This window comes from Marmota flaviventris, chromosome 8 (genome assembly GCF_047511675.1).
Source record: "Marmota flaviventris isolate mMarFla1 chromosome 8, mMarFla1.hap1, whole genome shotgun sequence".
NCBI classification, from domain to species: Eukaryota; Metazoa; Chordata; class Mammalia; order Rodentia; family Sciuridae; genus Marmota; species Marmota flaviventris.
The window spans coordinates 127,075,748-127,101,719 of NC_092505.1; the positions used below are offsets into that span (position 1 = coordinate 127,075,748).

General features: G+C 44.6%; 1 protein-coding gene across 1 annotated transcript in view; it reads right to left on the bottom strand.

The window, feature by feature from the left end:
* Ephb1 (EPH receptor B1) overlaps positions 1-25,972 on the bottom strand; it is a 257,860-nt gene that overhangs the window by 202,654 nt on the left and 29,234 nt on the right. The gene's annotated exons all lie outside the window — the stretch shown is intronic.

Genomic DNA, 25,972 nt, shown 5'->3' on the forward strand with positions numbered 1-25,972 from the left:
CTTCTCTGCAGTGAAAGATGGTAGTAAAAGGACATGAATGCATCTGAATGTATGGAGATCCCTCCTGGATGCATCTCTCCATCCATCCATCCATCCATCCATCCATCCTTTCATTCAGTAAACACAGATTGAGTGACCACAGTAGGCCAGGCCTGTGGTGGACACTTGGGAATACCACATTGAAAAGACACAGTCCTTGATCCAATGTATGTAGCCTCCAGCTGATGAGACAGAAAGAAAGAAAAGAAAAAATACAAAAGCCATATCTTGCCAGGTGCTCAGGTGCGGGAACCCGCCAAGGCCCCTGGGCACTGAGTAGGGGTGGCCAGCTCTGTAAGAAGGAAAGAGCTAAAGGCTGCATAAAAAGAAAGAGAGGGCAGTGGTTCTGCAGGCCATGGCAGAGTGGGGCATCCTTGGTGTCCCACCTCCAGTGCCCACTGAGGGAGCCCCTGGGAGCAGATGCCCAGGACACCAGAGCCAGTGAGCTGCAGCCACACGAAGCCCACATATGCCCCCCCCCACCCCCGCCTACTCCTAGGTACCTGAACTTGAGATGCATCTGAGGGCTGTGGCTGCCTGGGAAATAGTGATCTATTCTCTCTCTCACTCTCGACACACACGCACTATTTGCAATCCTTTGTTCTTGGTATTCTACACATTTAATTACTTTAGGATAAATCTGATTTCCCCGCTTGGAAAAATCTCTCTTTTGTTTTCTTTTAATTTCCCTTTCTTTCACGTTACATTTGACAAAGTTGGAAGAGACAACCAAGACAGATGAGCACGGGGTGGGGGAGGTGGAGATGCCAGCCCAGCCCGCCAATGACGCAGGTCCTCCACGTCCCGCGCTTGGCTATAAATTAGGAGAAGTGCCCTGTACTTATATTTAATTCAATAACAAATACTGACTCACATAAAAATAACTTATTTTCATTCTGGGAGGGAAGGCCTAAATTTAAACAATGTTTCCCAGCCTGCCTGAGAAAAGGTCTGCCAACTCTGCCTCTCCTCTCCCCCAAGCTCTAGCAGAGGCTTGGAAACAGAGAAGGGAGTTGTTTGGGGTGAGCTAAAGCTGAAGCCAGCGGGAAGATGATGTGGAAAGCTCTGGAGGAAGAAAACCCTCCTGGCTGGAGGGAAAGAAGAAGCAGAAAAAGCTATTGATTTTCCCAGGCAAGTGGGAGGATCTGGAGACTGGGCCTCAGTGGTCCATGACAATGTACATGCCAGGTTGGCTTGGCACCGGCAGGCAAGATGCCAGGCTGGATCCTGCCTGTCACGGGTGCACTGGGTGTCACAGAAGAGACAGTGACCTTGCTCAGCCTCCCCTTCCACTGACTGACTCCACTGCGACCTGCTCTCCGCACACACTGGCCAGAACCATAGTCTCTCATTACTTCGCTTACATCATCTATTCCCACCTGCCATGAATGAACTTCAGACCCAAGCTTATTTCTCTGCAAAGTCTATTTGATTGGCAAAATGGTGAACCAGGAGAAAGTCTGAGCCCACCAAACCCACTGACCCATCCTAAGTGGGTAAAACCACATCTACCCTTCACTTCATGGGTTATTATTTGCATATTTGTAGGGTTTTTTTTTTTGGGGGGGGGGTATGGGTTATTGAACTCAGGGGCACTCTGCCACTAAGCCACAATCCCAACCCCATTTTGTATTTGATTTAGGGGATCTCACTGAGTTACTTAGCACCTCACTTTTGCTGAGGCTGGCTTTGAACCTGCGATCCTCCTGCCTCAGCCTTCCAAGCCGCTGGGATTACAGGCATGCGCCACCACGCCCAGCCATATTTGTGTTTTAATGAAAAACAGGAACTACTGAATCAAAGTAGTGGAAGGCAATCAAAACCTCTCATCTTCAGTACACTTTCAAGCCATGACATCCTAATAGATAATGCACTAGATTGCTTGAGAATGAGTGAACTTCTGTCTCTAAAATCATCCCCACTTTTACCCATTTATTAATGGGCCAAAAAGTAGGAGTGGTTTTCGGCACTTATCAGAAAGGAAGGTTGAGAGCAATGCACGAACCCCTTCCTACTTCTCAGACCTTTTCACAACTGCTCCTATACTGTGCCACATCCAGCCTGGGCTCCTATCTGTTCCTTGACCCTGCCAATCACGTCCCACCTCAGGACCTTTGTATTCCCTAAGTCCTCTTCCCGGAATATCCTTCCCACATATTTTTAAATTTTATTTTTTATTTTTAAGATGGGGGTCTTATATGTTGCCTAGGCTGGCCTCAAACTCCCAATTCTCCTGCCTCAGACTCCTGCAAAGCTAGGACTACACTGCACCCAGCCCTTCCCACGTCTCTAATTGGTTCCCCATTATTCTGACCTCAGCTCAGGGGTCACCTCTTCAGAGAGGCCTTCTCCAGCCCCAGAGACTCTCTGGGTCATCTTTGTTTAAAAGCTCCCCTGGCCATTCTCAAGCTCAGCCAGGTTCAAGATCAGCTCTTCAGGAAGGCGTGCCACCTTTTCATGATCAGCAGATCTCTGCCCACCTTCAGGAGTCATGACCAAGGCCACTGGGTCAGTGGTGAGCAGCCGTGGGGACCAGTGACCAAGATGCCCAGTGACATTAGGAATGGTGGCAAGAATAGCTCAGAAACTGAAAGGAAGAAGCTGTTGCCCTCCCCATGGGTTATTGGGGTTATGGTTGTTGGGGTCCATGAGCAAAATGTAAGGGGGTGGTAGCTGGGATAGCCATGCACAGGAGGAGCAAGGCCTACGGGAGTCCTAACACCCCCCCCCATCCCCACGCACACCACACCCACACACAGACCTGCTGCCTGGGGTCCTTTTGCCCCTAAAGACAGGTATGTAAATCTATGATTGATGTGCCCAGAAATCTCTTCCTCTCGAGGTCTATTAAATAAGAAAAAAGGAAAATAAAACCAGAAAGCAAAAACTGGAAGAAATTACTATAACATCCCATAAAAGAGTGAGTGATTTATGCCTACGTGAAAGCTGGGCTCCAGATGGGCTGTCACTACGGGATGTCAGGCCTTTCACAAAAGTCTTGAGGGTACCTACTTTATGAATGGAACAGACTCCTCCCAGGCAGGCGGGTTTCAAAATGGGATCCATCTAGAAGGTCGGTCTGGAAGCTGGACAGACATGTCTTCTCCACCTGTCTACAGTGTCCATGAGGACACGTTTTCCCAGTGTTTATCACAGTGCCAGACACCAGCACATACTCAATAGCCAATTTGCTTGATCATGAAATAGGCATTTCTCAGGCTACTCAGGGTGTAGGGTCTTTCTGCTAGAAGCAGCTCTTCCCTAAGGCACATCTGACTGACTCAAAACTCAGCACCACACTTTTATCAGGATTCCTGGTCATAAGCAACAGAAATAAACTGTGGTAAAGCAAAAGAAACAAAAAGGGAAGGTGTCTTGGGCAAACTGTGGAGTTCTCGGGTCAAGCTGGGCTGCCACAGGGGCTCTCTAGACATTTCCAATGGCCCATCCTCTGAAAACTCAATGCAGGTGCATCTGCTGGTACTTAATGCTGCCAGAAATGTCCCTGCATCTTCTAGTCCTTCACTCAAAGGTCAAAGTGTTAGTGGGGAGCACTCACATAGCTGATCTGAGGTCTGGTGCCCAAGCCTAGCTCCTCAGAAGAGTTCTTCCATTATCCTGATGCTCTCATATGTTGGACACCCCTACCTCCATCTTTCTCATTCTGCCCCCCTAAGCCTCCTTCTTCCTGTCTTAAGCAAGAAAGAATATTCAGGTTCAGGGTGAGGAACCCTCCATCCAATCATTAGATATATGGCCACTACAACACAGAACCCCATCTTCCACCTCCATAATGACTTTATCCCATCAGACCTTTAAAAAGCAACTGAATTCAAGGAGGAAGAAACTCTTGCTTGACTTGTGATTGAGTCAGTTTTACATTCTTGCGTTTACAATGTACTAAATCCACAATGAGGAGGAAATAGTGGCGCAGGTGTAACTTGAGCCTCTGGTTACCAAGGGAGGCTGGAGACACTTTCTTGGGAGAGATATTTGGAAATAAGCCAAACACCCTTACATTGATTGATAGGATGACCTGAGCTGTCGCTAGGTGTAGGGAAGGGGTGGTAATCTTGGGTGAACAGGCAGGGGACAAGGGCTGGGCAAAATGACCTCCTTCTCCTAAAGCAGCTTGACCCCAGGCTTCTCAGCCCAATAGCTCCTTCCTTTCTCTTTCTGGCTCTCATTTTAAGAGAGCTGGTCTAAATCACCCATCAGGTCTCCCAGATGTGTCCCCTGACATATGGGCTCTTCTGCATGCAGTGGCGCTGCAGCACTTGGGCTGCCACCTCCAGTGTCTGCAATCTGCTTACATCCATTTCCCCCGCAGGCAGGCACTGATGCCACAGCTGTCACCACGAAGGGTGGGGACATCATTGCAGGGTGATCGCTGCAGGAGCAAACCACACAGGCATGGGACAGAGCCTCGGGGCAAGCCTCTGTTCCTCAAGCAATCCCTTGGAAACTGTCACTAAGGTCCTGAGATACTGGGACCACCATTTTTCATGTTTGGAGTTTCAACAAGATGAGCAACTGACTGCTTTCCTGTGCTCTCAATTTTTATTTCTGATAAGTGGGAATAACTCCCCCATACTGTTCGACCCAATCATAAATGGGTAAGGGTGGACATGGTTTGGAAGGTTGGAAGGCTTTCGTTCTGAAGTGATCAGGTGTCACATCTACTATGATGTCATGGCTTGAAAATATACTTGAGAAGGAAGTTTTGGTCACCTTAGACTACATTCAGTCAATAAAACCTGAGTATACAATTAATAGCACACAGAATGATGAAATCACTGGGCTCAGTGGGTTCAGACTTTCTCCAGTTCACCACCTGCCAATCAAACACCTGTTGCACAGAAACAATCTGAGAAGCTTGCACTGATGTGTACCATCTCCCTGGGGGATGCTCATAGAACTAACTAGCTGGAGCTGTAGTCCTGTAGGAGTCAGGGCAATGGGGATAGAGAGCCAGGTACCTGTTGGCATGTGTTCCTGCATTAGCAATGTTAACTGGAGTAATGGGAGAAGAAATGTGCCAAGTTAAGATAATAATAGAACAGTACCACCTCCTGGCATTGGCCTTAGCCAAGACAGAAAGGTAGAGGAAAATGAAGTTTTGCAGAAGCTTTCTATTTCCTCCCACATATCTTTAGCTAAATGTATAAAGGAAAGGGGGTTTTCCTTGTTTTAGTAAGCTACACACCTTCACGAACATTCCAGAACAAGGTGAACAATGGAGGATGTTCTCAGTGTATATGAACATAGGTGAAAGGCCACCTCAGCATATGCTCATTTTCACTACACCCCTGGAGTTAGTCTTTGCAGACTGTGGTCTTGTTTACTGAGCTCACCCTAGGTGCCCATCAGCACCAAACAACAGCACCAATACCCAAATCTGCATTGGTGATGTCTCAAGAGCTGAGGGTGCCCTGTGGGCTGAGCTGAGGGCCACTGTACTGGAGAAGTCAGGAGCCCCATTGCTCAGTCTTTGCAAAGTATACAGAGTATTTTCCAAAGACCATTGATTTTCCCCACAGGCAGGCACTGATTCCACAGCTGTCCCCTGAGTTTTGTTGCCTGGGTAATTTTCATTACCCAGGTGACAAAAATCCATCCACTGTTGGATTCCACATTCCAGTGGAATGTGATTCCACATTTCATTGATTCCTTGTGGACAAGGAACCTCCAGTTAAAACTGCCTCCAGATAGAGTAGTCCCTCATTAAGAATACAGGAGATCCTACAGGACTCTTTCCTAGCAGGGAATTACTGAGAGGAAAGTAGAAATCAAGCTTAGCAAGTATTGCTTTATCCACTTAAAAATATTTGGAATGCATTATGGTTTTCCTATACCCTGTTCTCTTGAAACCCATCAAAACAAGAGATAAGAAAAAAAGAGAAAAAAGCTCGATCTGCCTTAAACTTGGGAAATGCCTGTCATTACAACCCACATAGTAGAATTGGGTGGAATTTCAAAGACCATGGAAAGCTAATGTTAACCTCCTCATGCTCTGGGCAAGACTGAAATTTTCTAAGGCATAATGCTGCCTCCTGAAAGAGCCTCCAATGACATGAGGGCCACAGGCACAGAGGAACGTGTGGAATAGCTAAGAGCTCTCAGCTCTGTCTCTGCATCTGTCTCCACTGCCTCCTAGAAGAGAGAAAATCCCAGAAGAGAGTTTAAAGGAGGCAGAGAAGCAGCCTTAATGGATCATAAAGCACACTCCTGTGCGTCACATGACACACGCTTTATTAATGCTCTGGAGAACAGACCACCAAACCCCACCACAAAACCCATCCAGAGACACGTGGGTGAGAGGTGTCCTGAAGCAAAGGCTCGAAGTTGCCATTTGAAAAAGTCAAAATACATCCCCAGACGCACCCTGGTGAAATGACTAAACCTCAAGCATAAAGAAGGAATCCTCTGGGCATCCAGGGGTCAAAAAGCAAACCACCTCAAAGAAGTGAAAGCCAGGCTTGCCCTAAACAGAGCATGGCAACTCTCAAGTGACCCGGCATGGATGCTGAAGCTGTGTCTGGGAATTCTGAGCAGAGGAATTCATGTGACGGGTATGTGTCAAACCCAGGCAGGTTGCCCCCCACCCCATGTACACAAATAGGCAAGAAGATTCAAGTATTCTCCAAACTTCCAGGGAAACAGTGGGTAGCTGAGAACAACCTAGGGATGGAACCCGGTCAGCCCGGAAGTAAAGTGACAAAAGCCAGGGGCATCTTATCCAAGCAAGATTCTCAGAGCGGCAGCACTGACATCATGGTGGGCTTGTTAGAGACAGCTCCTCAGGCCCCACAGACCTGCTGCACTTTAGTGAAATCCCCCAGCAATTCATATGCACTTCAAGCTTTGAGAACTACTGTTCTGGAATAAATAAACCTCAGCCCCAGGACCATGATCAATGAACAGATAAGACAAAAAGCACCTACCTGGGTGCGACCGTAGAGAACAGTGGAAGACCTACACACCTTGTTCATGAAAAAGAGCAACACAGGACATCGAGATTTGGGAGTCGGGGGAGAACAGGAAATCAATAGATATTGTGAAATTTTTTAAAATGTGGGAAAAAACCCCCTCATCTTCTACGCCTCTCCCGCAAAAAATTTTACAGATTTTTTTCCCCAGAAATTGAAATAACTGGTAATAAAAGAGGACATTCTGAACTTTAGCAATTTTTGCAGTTTCATTTTAATTTTTTTAATCTATTAAATTCAAATCAAACTAAACATATTGCTTGTAATTTTAAAATGTGTATAGTAAGATTCTATTTTTGTGAAAGTGCTTCAATTTACCTAATTAGCTATCACTATCAGAGAGAGAGAGAGAAAAAAAAAACAAACTATGCACCAAATGTTAATGATTTCTTGTGGATGGTGGAATTTGAAGTCATTTTTTTTCTTTATCTTCTTTTGTCTATTACTTGATTTTTTAAAAACAAATAATAGCATGTATCATTTTCTCACAAAAATGTTCTTTAAAAAGCATAAACAGAAAGGTCTTCTCAATAACAGATTTAAATAATGTCCTAAGTGGTGCTTGAATTTTGTAATTATTGAATTTTTTAAATTATTTTAAGGAAAAATAATTAAAAAGAAGTTTTTAAAAAAAGCCAAAAGTGTTGATAAGCTGGCTAAAAACTTAACTGACCTCATTACTAAACCCTGCTCCTTCATTAGGGGGTGAGAAAAATCTAGCAATGCTTTCTATTTGGAAGCTTCTCCGGCAGTTGCAAACCCTCTCAGCCTCTCCAGGGCCCATGTCCCTTTCAAATCTCTGAGCCCTATATTCTTAAGCAGCTCCCAAAGAGGACTGAATCAGAGTCTGGGGATAAGCCAGGTGTCAGAGGACTGCAAACCTTGCCAGGTGATTCTAATTACTGCCAGGGCGACAAAACACCTTAGCCAAGGAAGGGTGCAGAGCATGCTGCTCCTCTTCCCCAGGCAGAGTAAGACAGGATAGACAAGCCATGGCCCTGTGCCCACGCCTGTCCAGCAAAGGGCCTTCAGGCACTGGGTGTACCCACTTTACAACACTCAGACACATGAGTTATGTTCTCCCAGCTGAAGACATGCTGAACTTTTGCTTCATCAAAAAACTGCACGTGAGCTGTCTTTTAGGTCACAGATGAAGCCACTGTGGACCAAGTCACCAGGTGGGTGACCTGGACCTCCCTAAATACAGGTCATTCTCTGCTGGCCCCGTGCTATTTACGTACTACTCAGAAATGCCACCCTCAGAATCAGAACATATCATGAGACACCTTTTAAGATAAGATTATGTAACAACATCTCATAGCAGAGACTTTTACCTCTCCCATGTTTCTGAGAGGTGATGTCAAAAGGGTATCCCCGCCCTGAAGAGATTGCTCTGAGGTCGGGAATCCCTGAGATTTTCCAGATCTGCTTGCAAGGAGTGTATTCTTTAAAATTCACTCAGTAGTGGGAAGGAGGCTGAGCTCTCCAAGGTCTTAGAGTGAAGTGGTTAAGAGCCCACACTCTGGGTTTAAACCCTGGCGCTATGACTCAGGGAAAATGATTTCACCTTTCTCTGTGCCTTGCTGTCCTCATCCAAGGATAATAACTATACCTGCCTCGTGGTATTTGTGAGAATTAAATGAGCTCATGTTGTCAGAATGGCGAGCACATGGCAAGTTCTATGTATAAGTTATGATTATTTTCAGATTGTATCCACCTATCTGAAGGCAATGAGCCTTCCCTCCTCTGTCAGCTCCAGATGGAGCTGATGCTGGGCCCGTCATGCTCTCCACTGCCGGTTCACCATGCAATACTTCCTGGGTGGTGAGCTCTCAGTAAGTGTAGATTTCCTGTTTTGTCCCCTACGTCTTCTCACAGTCTTGGTCATCCTGATTTCTTCAGAGCGTTTGACCCCCACTGTGCTTTTGTGGTGGGTGTGAAGGCTGGCTGAAACCTCCCCCTTCCATTAGTAACAGTTCTGTTAAATAACTGTCTCCCATCAGCCTTGAGAAATGCGAGGGCATTACCTGGCGCTGCCCTGGGTCCTGACCTGATCAACACTTTAATCCATAAACGGGAGGGAAAATATTTAACAGGCTGTAGATCAAATCGGGAAGTGACAGAAAGCTGGAAGAAATGAACAAAATGCTGATGAGTGGGTTCAGGTTCAGGCCGATCACCGGGGATTAGAACTCTGGCTTGAAGCCAATTGAAGGTGCTCTTTATAGAGGACACACATAAATTCTATATTCGGGTGTCTTGGCTTTTCAGCACACTGTGTAGGTGATGGAGAGGGGGGCTGCACCCCAGAAGGAACCACCTGCTGTCCTCTGGATTGAGGAGGTCCCTTCCAAAGAGTTCTGGACCACTGTGGGAGCCACAGTATAATAAGAACATCAGAGACTGGAGTTGGCCTATCATGGGTCCATTCATGGATCCAGTCACCACGATTTATTTCAAGACTCATCTTTTGGAAGAAACAAGCTCAAGAGCTACTAAAAGAAGGACTACAGGGGCTGGGGTGGTGGCTCAGTGGCAAAGTGCTTGCCTAGCAGGTGTGAGGCCCTGGGTTCGACTCTCAGCACCACATAAAAATAAATACATAAATAAAGGTAATGTGTTCATCTACAACTAAAAAAATACTTAAAAAAAAGGACCACAGTTGTTCCGTTTATTTTATTTTATTTTTTTTTTAACAAGGCCAAGATTAGGGATTAGAAATCACCAGGAGGTACATTTGATGAAGCATACTCTTTGTAACAGTCTGAGGAGTGAGCTTCCTGTCACTATCTGTGTACACAGCTCTCAGGAATGGTAAGGGAGCATATAGGTGACTGCTGCTATGATAGGAAGCTGGCCCCTAGGGTCCTCTTCCAAGGTGCCATTCTGTGGTTCTATGAGTCACTTGATGAAGTGGAGGTGGCAGGAGGCCAGAGAGGTCAGCTGAGTCAGATTCTTGCTTCCCACCTCAGCCAGCCAGCTTTCCTTTTATCTCAAGGCTGTGCCCGACCTGTTTCTATCCTGACCTAGGACCAAAGTGACTCCTGGTAGGTGGAGTCCTGCTCACCATGCATGTGGCATGAGCCCATCAGAGGAAAAGCAGATTGAATCTACAAGGGCACCATGTCTTAGCTGTCAGGTAGCCAAGATCAGAACGTTTGGTATAGGATAGTGGGTGGCCCTCTTACACCACAGGTGGGAGCATTACCCAGCACGATCTTTCAGAAGAAACTTTGTCATCAGGCATCAAAAATTCCGATGCACACCCTTTCCCACTCTAACCCCATTTCTGAGCGTGCGTCCTACAGATGACACTTACTTCCCTACAGGGCATCTTATTGAGCAAGGATGTTCACTGCACCTTCAAACACTGCTCACTGTTAACATTCTTTTTTCTTTAGGTTTCTTTAGGTTTTAGCAGTCTAGTCCTATCTTTTATTGCCATTTTCTATGGTGGTAAAATATACATAATGGAATATTTATCATTTGAACCATTAGTAAGTGTATAATTCAGTGGTATTAAATCCGTTCACATTATTGCAAAACCATCACCACTGTCTACACCCCAAACATTTTCATTATCTGCAATGTGAAGTTCTGTACCTGCTAAACAATAATTCCCCATTTCTCTCTCCCCTTTAGTAACCTATATTCTACTTTGTCTTTATGAGTCTGCTCATTCTAGGTAAGCATGCCATAGCCATGAAGTCCTCAGGTCTCCCAATCACTGTCACTGCTTTCCACAGTCATACAAGGCTATCCTCCTGCATCTGGCTTCTTTTACTTAATATAATGTTTTCAAGGTCCATTCATGTTGCAGTATACATCAATACTCCATCTCTTTTGATGGCTGAATAATATTCTGTTGAATTTGCATACCACGTTTTGTCTATTCATTCATCTGATTGGGTTGTTTCTTTTGACCACTATGACTAACGCTGCTATGAATATCTGGTTTACAGATACCTTTTGGCACAACATTCTTTTTAATGGAAAAACACTGAAAACAACCACAGTAACTATCAATAAGGGACTAGTTATTATACATCCAAACATAAGGACTACTAGACAACCCTTTAGAAGGAGGCTGGTTTTGAAGTCTTTATTAAGGAAACATCTGTAGAATATATTATGAAAAAAGGAGAATTAGGATGCAGAAGAGGAAGAGAAAGAAGAAGAAGGGGCGGAGATGGTGGCAGTGGCAGTGGCCAAGGAAGGAAGCGAGTGCCTAGCTGACCCCTAGTCCACTGACTCCAGGAAAGTGAGATTGGTACCCCGGGAGCCACTGGGCTGGGGTCAGCAGTGATGGAAGATGCCACTCTATGCCCTTTGGGCTGTCGAAAATGTTTAATGAACTGAATGTTTTACCTTCTTGAAATTAATCAAGACTTTTTTAACTGGCCATGTGAACTCTTAAGATCCTGAATGTGGTCATGGGTCCAGCAGAAGGCGGGGACATGTGACAACAGGGAGGCTGTGAGCAGCCCTGGCCAATGGAAGCCAAGGCCCGGCTGACACTGATCACTGCCAGCCCCAGCAACAGTCCTGCTGCTGTCCCCACCTCCCAGCACGGCTCACGGTTAACAATCTCCCTGATCCTTCTAGCTTCTCAATTCTATCCCGTTTCTTCTCTTCTTTAGCCTCCTCTCCCTAGAAAAGTAATTTGGAGAGCCGAAAGGTGGGGTGCAGCTCCCCCTTCCTGGATGTTCATGCCTCAGCCCTCCAGAAACAGAGACCATCAAGGGAGACCTCAAAGCCGCAGGAGTGCCCTGCCCCGAGGAAGGTCAGCGCTCCATCAGGAGAGGCCTGTCGTCCTCCTGCAGGCTGGAGACATCGGAAAGGTGTCTGCTCAGAGCCGACTGAAGAGAGCTCACCGGATGGTAATCAAATCATATTTGAAAATGAGATGAGGAGGGGAGTTGGAATGAAAGCCAGTGAAAAGAAAAAGAACGTAGAAGTTGCAGAAATCGTTGTTCTGTATTCTAAGGCCCTTCCTGGCTCCTAGCAGGGTCTGAGATTAGTGTTGATAATAGCCTCACCATAGGACCACCAAAAATCAATGGAGCTGGGACCGAGGCAGGATCCATTTATCTTCTTGGGGTGAAATAGAAGGTGTGATTTTAAAAAGACAAATTATACCGAATGCATGTAATTGATGTGCATACACAGGACCATGCGACAAGGGCCAACCGCACACAATTGCACAGTATCAAGGCTTTATTCTCATCAAGAGTTTCTTGTAACAATGCCAACCCCAGGGTGCGGTTCAAGTACTCTGGAGAGGAGTACTAGGAATTGAGGTCTAGAATATGCTGCATTATTTTTGCATGGTTAATTATTTGTTTGAAAGGGCCATGGAGAAAACTGAGAGGAAAAGCCAATTTGTAGGTGCTGCTTAATAATAAAACTACTTGTTTGGGACAAGGCCCCCAGAGGTCATTTAATCTATCCCTCTGCCTCTCATTTAAATGGACTGTGTACCCCTTGAATGAAAAAAAGAATTTTTTAAATTTAGGTGAGTTCCTTTCATTAGGCTATAGGTACCGTGCTCACAGGCAGGGATGATGACCATTGCCTTTGTGGTGTCAATACCTGACACCCAGAGGGCTCACAAAAGAGGCTTTATTGATTAACTGATGAATTTATTAATTAATTGAGATCTCGTTTTTCAACTTGAGAAGGGCTGACAGTCAAGAGCTGGGTCTTTCTCATTCAGCTGCTTATTCAACTGGCAGTGCTAAGCCAGTCTAATTGGGAGTTCAAGAGAGTCCATGTTAAAGTATAGCACTAGTGAAGGGCGGGCATGGGTGCAGAGGGGTGAGAGAACCACCATCGAGTGTCTGGAGCATGCCACCTGGGGACAAGGGACCCAAGATAAGGACCATCTCCACAGAGGGTTTTCTGTGCATCGTCAGCCTGTGAACTTGGCATCTCTGGAGAGAGAATGAGGAGCAAAACAGACCAGGATTTGTTCTAGGGAGAACCTCACTCCTGGCTTAACCAAGGGCTGTTCTTGAAGGCTTTCCTTAGTCCTCTAGAAAGACGCCATCATGTGAGCGCGAGGCCACAAGCCACCTGAAGCAAGAGGCTCACTGGTGGTGCTGTCCAGCTTCACATCTAAAGGCTTCTCCTGCCCCTCAGATGGGCCTGATGGTTGCTGGGAACCCTTTCCTAGGCCCCCTTCCTTTCCTCAAGTTCTGTTCCATGACCTGGCCTTCCCTCTCCTGCAGATGACCCCTCTTCCTTCATTAAGATACAGGTCAGAAGCATAAGCACCTGCCCATCCATCTGTGCCACCTTAAGACATCTTTCTTTCCCCACCCAACAAGTCCCCTGCATTTTCCTTGCCCTGGACCCTCGCTAGGCACAGTAGGAGGAAGCCAGCATCCTGGAGGATCTCCACACATATGACCTCATCCTTCCCAGATCAGACTCCACTTGGCTTTTGCCAAACAGACTCAGATTGGCTATTTTCCTTCTCCAACTTGCAAATTGCTCTTTCTAGTCACAAACTCTTCCCTGAGGACATCAAGCTGATCAAATTTTCCCCATTCCAACATGGCAACAAGAAGAACCAAAACAAAAAAATCTAGCCTACTGATTTCCCTTCAAGTTATCTTCCCCTCTCCTTTAAAAATCTGTAGCTAACTGCTCCCTGTCCTTGGTCCTTTCTCTGTCTCTATCTCTTTCTCCATCCTCTTCCTAGAAAATAACATTACACCTTAATTTTTTTTTTGAGGGGGATATTACTGGTGACCAGGGGCACTTAAACACTGAGCCACATCCCCAGCCCTTTTTATTTTTCGTTTTGAGTCAGGGTCTCACTAAGTTGCTTAATCTAGGCTCAAATTTGTGATCCTCCTGCCTCAGCCTCATGAGTCACTGGGATTGCAGGTGTGCACCACCAAGCCTGGCTATTTAATTTTTAAACAAAAGATCTATTAAATACTATGAATAAGACACAGTATCAGACAGGGTCCATACAATGGCAGATAATAGTTCTTTCCAGAAAGGTCAGAGACAAATGGGGAAAGAAGATAGACAGGCATATCCATGATTTAACACAATATATTAAAGATTTTTAGTGCAAAATGAGGATAGCGGGTCTAAGGTGCTCATGTTTTTCAGCAAAATTATCATGCTATCAGAGAAACGACAAAACCTCACAACTACTTCTCTTCAAACTCATGCTGACAAGTAACCAAGTGTTAGGATGGAGCAGCAGGTGATCTCATCAGAGTTGGTGATGAAAGCCACCCTGGATCAGTACAACAGGCTCATCCTGACTCAGCTGCCTGAAACACGTTGTCTGGGAGGTTCACCTTCTGCCCCTGCCTCAGAGACCAGGGGCTGCTACCAAGGAGGAGCAGAGCTGGGTTGTGAGTTAAGTTTCTGTTTTACCCTTGTCCTCCCCCACCCTCCCAGAAACCTACTGGGTAAACCACATTATCCTAGGACTAGATGGGCCCTGGTACATTCTGAGTGCTGTTGGTCTTAGGGCAAAAGCACTTTGTGGGAAGGACTAAAATGTTTTTCACATACTGCATCAGACTCAAGGAAGCACAACCCGATGCTAGAAGGTTGAAGGAATAGCAACCTGAGTAGAGCAGAGATACATCCAGAGAAATCCTTCTAGATATGAGAAATGGGACTGGGACCTGCATACTTTATCTCTGCAGTAGGTGCAAAAAACAGCAAGAGAATTAAATCATCCTGAAAGTGGGCAGAAACCGAGTCCTAGAACAAGCTGTTCAGGCTGCCTGGAATCTCTTCCAGTCTCATCAAAACCCATCTTGCTTTAGAGTTAAAAGAGAAAACAACACCTATGCCATGAATGGGCCCAGTATTCCAAAGCATCAGAGCCAGCACGTCCCTCTGAAAATGAGATACTGCAGTATTAAGAATAAAAATTTGGGAAATTGTTTACTTTTTCAGGAGCATACAAGAAATCAAGGCCTCTGGGCCAGAGAAGCAAAAGTCACAAGGAAGAAATGTCCACAGGATGACAGCTGGGTACATACCGAGTGAAACAGCAAGGAAACTGAACATGGACAACAAAATCACTCTGGAGTCAGGAGAGAGTAGTCGGGAAGCTTCATCATATCGAGTCAGTAATATAAAAAACAAATGTGAGAGAAATTAAAACAACAGGGCAGAAGGTGAAAGATTTCGAAAACAGGGAATGAAGAGCCACATGTAGATAATGAGGATGCCCAAAATAGAATCCACCACAAATGAAGCAGAAGAGAAATGAAAGACTGGAGGTCATAAAACATCCCCGATCTCTAGGTGCAGACGGATGGGCTCACCAGGCAAAATCCAGAGACAGGAGACCCCAGACACTTCCTGAGAAATAATAAAGATCACACCAGAAAGATAGGGCTATTCCCTGGTCAAATAAGGTCACTGTAGGCATCTCGGTGACACAGACCTGAGGACAGAGGGAGCATGGGCAATGACAAACGGGACCTCTGAAGTGAGTGGGAAAAGGGTGACTAATTCAGGGATGAGGCCAAAACACAAGTTAGCTAGTGAGAAACAAGTTAAATCCCTACTTTACACCAAATCCCTAAATGCATACCCCTGGGATTATTAAATATCTAAATGAAAATCTGAGCCATAAAATCCATAGGATAAAACACAAGAAGGGTATTTATATATAACTTCAGAAAGTGAGAAAGAACTTGAAAAGGAGTTCAAGTTCTCCCTGAACTTGGCACATAGGGAGAAAGACAGGAGGTCGAGGCTACAAAACTTGACGCTTGGCTCCAAAGTTTTCAAGTTTGTGAAATGAGAAAGAAAGACCCACGACAATGCTGTGTAGCATTCAAATCAGTGGACAAATAGGTGAAGGATATAAATAGGCATTCACAATAATAGAATGCATGTAAGGTTTTAGACTGACTAGTAATCAAACTTAAAATAACTAATATTTAACATTTTTCAGGTCCAGACTAGCAAAGAATCAAAAGAATTATCATGACCACTATTGAAAATATTAGGAGAAAAAAGTCACTCTCATGGGTACCTGGCACATATGGGGCACATGGGTACAGCATTTCTGAATGGCAAGGTGGAATTCTTATCAAAAACCCTAAAAATAGAGAAAACCTTAATCCAAAAAATCCTACTTATTAGAATTTACCTTAAGAATATCATCTATTGATTTATCAAAAATACATAAACAAGGAATTCACTAGATATTGCTTATAATGCTAGGAATAAAATTTGAAATAACTTAGATGGCTAAGTTTAGTGAAATAAGTCACTGAATTTAATATAAATTAATGTGCTAATATCACGCATTGACATGGAGGGGGGATACCATGTCATAAAAAAGCCATTAAAAATGTCACCATTTGGAATAAAAGAAATATACATAGGCACATGCACACAATCACCAAAATATTAGCAGTAGCTAAGGTTTTTGTTTATGTGTATTTGTATTTCTACCATGAATATGAATTATGTATGATTTTTTAAACTTGTTTTAAAATACAATTAAAATGCCCACGAGTGCAGTTGCTGGGTCACAAGACATGCCAGTGTTTAGATTTACAAGAAACTGAGACTCTTTTCCAGAGTGGCTGCTATACCATTTTACATTCCCACCATCAGAGTATAAGTGACTCAGTTTCTCCACATCTCACCACATTTGTTGTTATCACTCGTTTATTTTAGTCATCTAACTCACGTGTAGTAATATTTCCTTATGGTCCTAATGTTTGTTTTCCTAATGGCTAATAATATGAGACATCTTTTCACATACTTAGTGGTCATCTGTAAAAGAACAAAAACTTATATTCACACAAAAACCTATACATGAATTGTCGGCATAGTTCATAATTGTCAAAAGCTGTAAACAACCTGCACATCTCTCAGCAGGTGAATAGAGAAATTGTAGCATATTTATGACACGGAATATTACTCAACAAGGAAAATATGAACTATCAATGTACACAACATGCACACTCATCCCCTTGGATGGATCTTGGAACCCCATGGAGTGAATAAAAGCAAATACCCAAAGGTTACAGACCATTTGCTTCCATTTATATAATGTCTCCAAATGACCAAGCTCTAAAGACGGAGAACAGATTGGTTACCACGGATTAAGAAAGGAAAAGAGAAAAAGAGTCTACAATGGCTATATGAGGGTATCACTGAGCTGGGTGCAGTGGAGCACTCCTATAAGCCCAGCTACTCAGGAGGCTGAGACAGGAGGATCAGGAGTCCAAGGACAGCCTGGGCAAAACAGTGATATTCCCACATCTCAAAATGTTTTTTAAAAACTCTGGGCTGGTAAAATGGCTCAGTGGTAGAACAGGCACAAAACCCTGAGTTCAATCCATAGTGCTGCAAAGAAAAGGGGGGCAGGTATTACTGGGGATACTTGAAATAGAGCTGTTCTATACCTAGCCTGCAGAAGTGGTCATACAGTTCCGTATATGCAATAAAATGAACAAATCTAAACACACACACACACACACACACACACACACACACACACACGTAGAACTGACTGTATGAAAACCTGATGAATTCCAAAAAAGGTTCATCAATTGCGTCGGTGTTAATTTCCTGATGCGAGGCTGTACTCTGATGATACAAGACATCACCACTAGGAGCAACTGGACGAAGGGCAATGAGTCTGTGTATTATTTTCTACAACTTAGGCTCTATAATTATCTCAAAATATTAAAAATCATGATAGGATATAAAAATGCATGGGGACAGATACATCAAGGGAAGGGCCAGGATACAGATGTGAAAATGCTTGAGGGTGGTAGAGGCATGGTAGGTAGGCACTTTTCCCTTGAGGAATTCGGGAGGGCTTCCTGGAGGAGGCTGCAGCTGAAGAATCTGGAAGCATCATGAAGAGCAGCAGCATTCCCAGGCAGGAGACGACAGGAGATGGGGAGGCATTTGGAAGTCTTGTGATGACTGCTTCTGCCCAGGAGGGAGAGGCTGCGCAGACAGGGACAGGGGATGCCTTACGAGGGTCCAACTCCTTCTCCTGACGATGTCATGCTATTTCATTTATTCATTAATTTACACACTCAAGAGGTACCTTCCACATGCCAGACACTGCACCATGCCAAAAAGATAAAATAATACATGAATGACCTTCCTTCCCCACCCCACCCCAGCCAAGGTCTTAGGAGGAGATGGATGAAAACAGAAAAACAAAAATATGTCATTGTTCTTGTGTGACAAATTCCATGACAGGGGAGGTGTGGAGTGCACCTGGAAGGGGCATCTAACCTTGGAGGGCCTCATGGAGGAGGAGGCATGTGGCTCAAATGGAAAGGATCAGGAAAAGATATTCAAATGAGCACAAAGGAGGAAACCAGCCCTGGAGATGCGGGAAAGACCCTCCACCTGTGCTCCAGGGCAGCGCTCCACACTCCTTTAGAGTGTCCCAGGGTCCCTGTGCTGTGGTTGGTGCAGGGTCCCTCCAGACGCACTGAACATCGATGGTTTATGGAGTTCTGAGCTCCTGGGCCACGTTCTCTCCCATCCCCGATCAATTGCTCCCTGTCACAAGCTGATCTTGCTCCAGTTCTTTACTTTCTGCATCATAAAGTTGTTCTCTGCATGACTTAGGAGGCTCTCTGGTGCTGGGCATTTATAACCCAGAGATACCTGGGCAGTCAGCAGCCCCCATTAGTGTGCTGCTTGACAATTTAGCTGTCCCCTCCGAGGCCAGGATGAGATCTATCTGTTCCCCAGATCTGGCTCCCCTGGCATCCAGACCAGGCTGGATGGCTTCCCAGGCTGTGCCAATGCAGCTTGGAAAGAGACGGCGCAAGACGGCAGACCTTCCACCTGCAGAGGGGAGGGTGGGGGAGAGGAAGCCTGCCAGCAAAGCAGGACATCATTCGGGACTTTGAGATGCCTGTGGGGAACAAGGACAATCTGGAGAGAAGCTTTCAAAGAAGGAAACAAGCAGGTGACCTCTGAGAACCAGGTGTCCACCAGCCAGCCCCAAACACTGGTATGGAAATCCATAGTCAAGGCTAGGAATGCACTCTTCCTGGGGGGTGTCTTGGGGCCATGACAGCGAGGCTGGTACAAGAGGGATGAGATTCAAGGATTCTGGAGACGAGGTTTGGGAATCAGTCTGGAGTGCACAGCATGGAGGAATGAGGCCAGGCCACAAAGCTGCCCCTCCCCAGCCCCTCTGACTCTATAGAATCTGTTTCCTCAGGTTGCAGCCCAGGGAATATTGAAGCCAAACTGCTAGGAAAGATCCCTACGCTGTGCGGGAATCATTTTGTGCTGGTGCTCAAATGCTCAGGCCAGGGCCTAGCACCTAGTAGTTCCTCAGTCAATATTCATGTACTGTTTGTCTTGCTTGAATTCCTTTCCTCAGGTGACAAGAACACAAACAAGCCTGCTTTGGCTACTCTGACTGGAATTTGGGTAAGTGTCTTCCTGAGACCAGAAGGAAATTTGGGGCATGTCCCCTTTGCCCACAGAGAACCGGTAACTGACCTCTCAGAAGCAAAGCCAAGTTTCTAGAAGCTCCCAGCTTGAAATGCGAGATTCCTGTTGAGGCAGACCCTGAAAACAGATTTCCAGCCCTCAGCTTCACCCAAGCAGCCCATCCCTCCCTTGGGTGTCGGGCCAGGGTCCCCATGCCATAAATCATATGTTTCCACAGCCCTAGTGTCACCTTTTAGGTTCCAACATCAAGCTCATTTAGAGTTTGACCTTTAAAAAAATATATAATAAAGGAACGCCAGTTTTCCTTCACAGGTGAGCTGAGATTAAAGTTTCTAAAAATGCAGCTAGAAAAGGTGAGAGCTCCATCTCCCTGAGTTGCAAAGAGAAGAATAACTGAGGTTAAGAGTCCTGGAAATGGACCGCTTCTAGACTGACCCGTGGAAAAGTTGTGGAAAGTTTAACCACACGCTGCAACCTCCCGAAGAGAGAGTCTTGCTACGGAGGCAGAGCACATGAAGGCAAGTAGCAGGGGCTTGGCCATGTTTGAAGGGTCCGTGCAACTCCCCGAGGACCTGACCTTTGAGCTGAGATCTGACTTAGGGAAGGAGGGGGAAGAAGAGGGGAGGGATCCAGACACAGGGGTCAATCCTGGAGAGGCCTCAGGTTGAAGAGAATGTGGAGCAGGTGAGGAGGGCAAAACAGGGGTCCAGCCACGGGGATGGTGGTTGGCCTGGAGTTAGAGGCAGGCAGAACCCCACGTGGATCTTGGGGGTCCAGCGGCAGAACCTGTGAGTTTGACTCTCATGAGGGTAGGAAAGCAGCAGGCTGGAAGGGTATTTTAAACATCCTTTTCAGAAAAACATAAACTTCAGGGCAGGGTTTCATTTTGAAATAGGAGAACAATTTGAATACAAAGGCTTTATCCCTACTGTACCCCTGCACACTAGCCACGTCAGCCCTGGGTAGAAATTTTTAACAAAGCTCAAGAGAGAGAATAGATAGTCTTAGTGCCTCCATCAGAGACAGAGCACCCACCTGGCTGAGCAGCCCAGCCTCCTCCCCCAGGGCCACAAAGGGACAGGAGATCAATACCTGAGCAATGAAACTGTGGCTCAGGTGTGAAGACAAATGGGCTTCAGATAAAGTGGGTAGAGAGCCAAAGGAAAGCGACCCCCTTCCCAGTACAGCTGCCCTTGCTAGGTGTTGGCTACATGGAAAGAAATGGAGTAGAAGAAATGGTGGGCAACTAGGCCACCTCCTCACCAACTGCACAAAACTAAGGAAGAAGTACAGAAACAAAGTATGAATCAGACAGGAAAAGGACTCTGTCGGGAAGAAAGTATAGCCCAAGAAATAGAGGGCCCAGCCCAGAACAAAACAACCTAAGGGCACTCACAGAAGTGTGAATGGAGGCAGAATCAGAGTCAAAATGACCAAACTTTGAAGATAATGGGAGAAAATTATTCAGCCAGCAAACAGGACAAGCGCATCACCCCGAAGGGGAAACACGGGCCTCAAACTCTTGGATTTGCAGACAGGTGTTCTCAGGTGTTTATGTAAAACCTCCAGTCATGGAGGGCCCTTCAAGGGGGGGAAATCATTTATTGATGAAATTCAATCAACCAAGAGTAAATCAAATTAATAAATTCAGTATCAAGAAGCCATGGTAAGGCAAGTGGGAGTCATTACGTACTTTTAAATATAGGAATAAAACTAAAACCATGATGAAGTTGTTATAGCCTTAAAATGAAAAAAAAAAAAAAAACTTTTTGTTTTTAAAATTCGCAGACATTGGGAGGTAGGAAAAGGCAGAGAAACAGAAGACCAAGAAGTATACGAGCTTTCTCATTTATCATAGCAAGCATGTAAATTGGTACTATTTAAAATTGAAATGTGAGTTTTAAATTATGATTCCAGTCTCATTGCTTGTATGATATTCCTTCTTAATCATAAGCAAATCTTCCAAGAAATAATGTATTTTGTGGTGAAGGAGCATTTATTGAATGTTAGTAATTCTCTCCATCTTATATTAGTTTATTTTTCTTCAGTTACATTTAACAGAATCAAATCAATGCTTTAAAAATTATCACTATTACATTTTTTCTAAAGCTAGTTCTGACTTTCCATCTCTCTGTAGCTATGGTGAAGACAGATAGATAATAGATACATAACTAAAGAGATGACCTAAATGGAACAATGGTAGTTTCTGGATTATTTTTGTGTTGTAGTTTTACTTTTAATATTTTATATAGAGAGATATATACAGGTACATGTATATGTGTGTAAGTATATTAATCTATACATATATGTGTATAAATATACACATATTTGCTTTTCTATAATGTTAATAGAATGTAATATTAATAAAAACAAAAATAAGCAAATAAATGCATAAATACACATATTTATTTGATTTTCCATAATACTAATAGAAATGCATAACTTTAATAAAAACAAAAGGTCATTTTTCTGAAAATAAAAAAAAGTCACACACTAAAAACATTATCAGTAGTATTTTACATATGTTAAATTAATAATTGTGATTTCCATGTTAGTAATTCCCACTCGCTAGTCTCTATTTGCTAAAAGAGTTTCCTAATCTCTTTCTCCACCATTTCAATGAGGCATTTATAATTTTTCTCTTCTGGTGGAATCAATGCACACACTAATTCCCTTTCCCCCTGTTCTTGTCCTCCAGTCAAATTCTCCGAGTCTTTCTGACTTATGTCACCTGCCACTTGGACTTTGTCAACTGTTTCCATCATGGTGCCAGAGACAAGCCATCAGGCAGTTGGATGCACTTGCAAGAATCTTGAACTTAGAGGAGATCTGTGTCTATTCTTCAGTCCTCTTATACACACAGTAGGACACACAGCCAGGGGTCCTCAGCCCCCAGCCTAGAGCTCTGATCATAGCCAGATATATTTCACTGGCCCTTCTAGAACAGAACTGGATGTAGGAAGGTGCTCCCAGGTCTTCCTCTAAGACTGTATTGTGAAACATCTGCTCTGCCTTCTACTCACTCTTCTTTCTCCTACCACCCACCAGTTTCTCTATTTCTAAATTATCCCCCAACAGCAGTGACTCACAACCTGAGTGTCTTGAAACAGAAATTCTCCAAGTGTACAGAAATAAATCCAAGGATACCAGAATTTCATAAAAAGAGAATCTGCGGTTGGGGAGGGATTACTGTGACACAAATCACTGTGAGTAATACAAGTAAAAGCCACACTGATACGAAGTCTTGTACTGGGTATCTGTCATGGCCACCCTAGCTATGAGAAATAGGAGAGGAGGAGGAGATGGCATCTTTTGGTATTGATGATCCCGTTTCCAGCATAATGGTGCATTCATTTACTGTGCTTGCTCTTATTAGAGCAGTTAGCACTTCAAGACACAATTTATAGAACCTGACAGTGATTACTTCTGCTCATGTTTACTCATTTGATTAGGCCAAGTGCTCTTCTTTGAAAAAATATCGTTAGAATATTCTAGAACTATGATTGCACACATGAGGTTGAAGACATAGGGTATCCATGCAAATACCGTTCATTAATTTGTTCAACAGATCTCATTTGCATCTCTTGGGCTTCCTCCTGCTTTGCACCCAGCTCTGAGCCCAGGGCATTATATTCATTCTCTTTCTACCACAGCAGCCATGGGACTGGCAGAAATCCCACAACACAGTCTTGTTCACTGGCTTGAAGGGATGGACCTAGTGTCTCAGACTAAGGAACAAGGACTTGGACATTCCTGGAATTTCAGTGTAAGCCATGCTCTTTAATGCCTCTGAGCTGAGGCTCTGGAACAAGGTCATGCGCCATGATTTCTACCTAAGCTTGGAAAAGGTAGTCATAAGTCTGGGAAAAGACATACTCCATTGGGTAGCTGTACTCGTCTGGTCAGGCTGCCATAACAAAATACCACAAATAGCGTGGCTCAAACAATAGAAACTTATTTTTTTCAGTTTTAGAAGCTGGAAGTCCAAGATCAAGGCATCAGCAGAGTTGGTTTCTAGTGAAGCCTTTCTCCTTAGCTTGCCAGAGATCTTTCCTCTGTGTGCACACGCACAGAGAGTGAACTCGTCTGCCTCTTCCTCTACTTAAAAGGACATCAATCCTAGTAGACTAGGGCCTCACCCTCTGACCCCTTTTAATCTTAGTTTTCTTGTTAGACAACTCCAAAAAACATCACGTCATGGGTTAGGACTCCAATGTAGGAATTCTGTGGGGACACAATTCAGTATGGCAGTTGTGATGATTAGAGAAGCGAATGTATGCAACATATTATAGGCTTAAATGTTAGCGGTTATTATCATCATTGCTATATTGCTGCTCTCTAGGAATCATCATAGGCTAACCCCGGAAGAGTAATGAGCGTCCAGTGTTTCATGTCCAACTTGCCCTAGACAAGTATCTGGGTGGGTGTGTAAGGTAAGAAATAGAAGGCTCTTCATCCTAAAGCCAGGCTCGTCCACCTGTCCCACACTGGGACACCCAGAGGTGAGGTCATTTGAACAAAAAAGGGATAAATGTAATGCAGGGAGATTTCACAAAATTTCAATTTTCACAAAGATCTTCATGAAGATGGAATTCTTAAATGTTTAAATTCTGAAGTGGTATCTTCTCCCCCGACCCTTTTGGTGTTAAACTGATCTTTAAGAAATAATGCACCTTGTTGGAAAGTAGCTTTCCTGTTTTTGTTTGGTGTGTGCTTTAATACTCCTAAGTAGAAAGCTCATGATATCCACCTGATATTGTGGGAAGCAGGTTTAGTCCAAAAGTCTGGAGCCCACAGTCTGGACTAAAGTCTAAGATGAATAGAAAAATGATTTTCCCATCCTGGGCCTCCATTCTCCTGATGGTAAGCTGGATCCTGGCCTTACTGAGGTGTTTCCAAGTGCTTCGGCTGATGCTAACTGTAGTCATTCCCTCGAGCTAACATCTGGACTCCTCCTCATCCCAAGTTGGCTGGGCTGCTCAAGGCTACGCACACGCAGAAAACACATGTATTAACGCTCATCGGAGAGGACTAGCAATTATGAAGGCCTCGTTCAGGCTGGCTCTGCACTTGACAGGAACAGCTTAAAAGGCACCATCTAAGAGATAAAGCACCCTGAGTTGGCCCACCCTTGATAAATTCACTGAACACTCTGTCACCACTTTTCCCAAATGAAAAAGACAGTTTCATGGAATAATCATGAGAGATTCTCCCGGCACTCACATTCTTTAATCGTCTGGAGACGAGTCCCTCCCTGTGATCTTGCAATAAAGCTGAGGAGTTGGCAACTGAGTTATCACACTCTGACCCAGTGTGTTTAAGCTGGAATTTATAACCTAAGGCAATAGGCAAAATGCAGACGTCTTTATTTGCATCTCATTCCCAAGTTGTTGGGAGTGAAATTTGATGGCCATTATCTGGGGAAAACATGCTTGACCTGAATCACGTGTGACTCCTGACCAGGGGCTTCCCAGGAGGCCCCAAAATAATTTGCTATCATGAGCCAGTCAATGATTGAGGCTTAACCTGAACTGATATTAGCCCCTAAAACTAACAGGTAACATTGACCACATACACCCCCCCACACACACCATTTCAAGTCAACCTGGGTAAGAAGAGGCATGTGTTCTTGGAATAAAATAAAAGAACAAAGCAAGAATAACTTGAGTAATATTTCATGAGGGTTTGCTAATTCCTGCTAATATACTCAATGTTTTACACACTTCACTTAATGTTAACTGCAGCACTATGAAATAGATTCTCTTACCATCCCATTTATCAATGAGGCAGCTGAGGCACAAATAGAAAATGATAGAGTACCTACAGGAAAGTTTTCAAGGAATTTCTGAATCTCTGATCAAATAAGGCATAATGGTCAGCTCACCTGGATCCCAACCAAGAGCCATCTTTAACTGTTTTGGTGTACTCCAATGAAACCTGTCAAAGGGCAGGCCAAGGGTCCCAGGGGTAAAACTAGTCTTACACGGTAGTCTACCAAAAGGGGCCTAGAGTCAGACGCAGGAAGCAAAGCCCTGCCTTGCAGGCACAATCAGACAGGAAAAGCTACTTAGCACCAGCTTAGCTTCTGACTCCCTGAAGTCTCTCAAAAACTCTGCCCTGCTGCCCTCCACCTCCATTTCCCTTCTTGTTCAGAAGCAGCATCCCTGCCTCTCCACGTGGCCCCTCTGCTGAGGAGATGCTCTGACCAGCCCATGAGGCTGAACCCAGATGGTGAGGGAGAATTAGCATCAAGCCCCACTGAGCCATGAAGGGAACTCAAGAGGTGAATATTTTACACCTGCAATTAGTCACACATGCAGAACTGTGCTCACAACTAGTTGCACCTGCAAGTGGTTAATTGCTAAATAGCAAATGCAATTAGACACTTCCACATTATCTCCAGGACCGAAGTTGCCAGCACAGTAGTCACTAGTAAATGCATGGTCACGCACGCACGCCTCGCACACATATAAACACACTCCCTGATGAAAGAG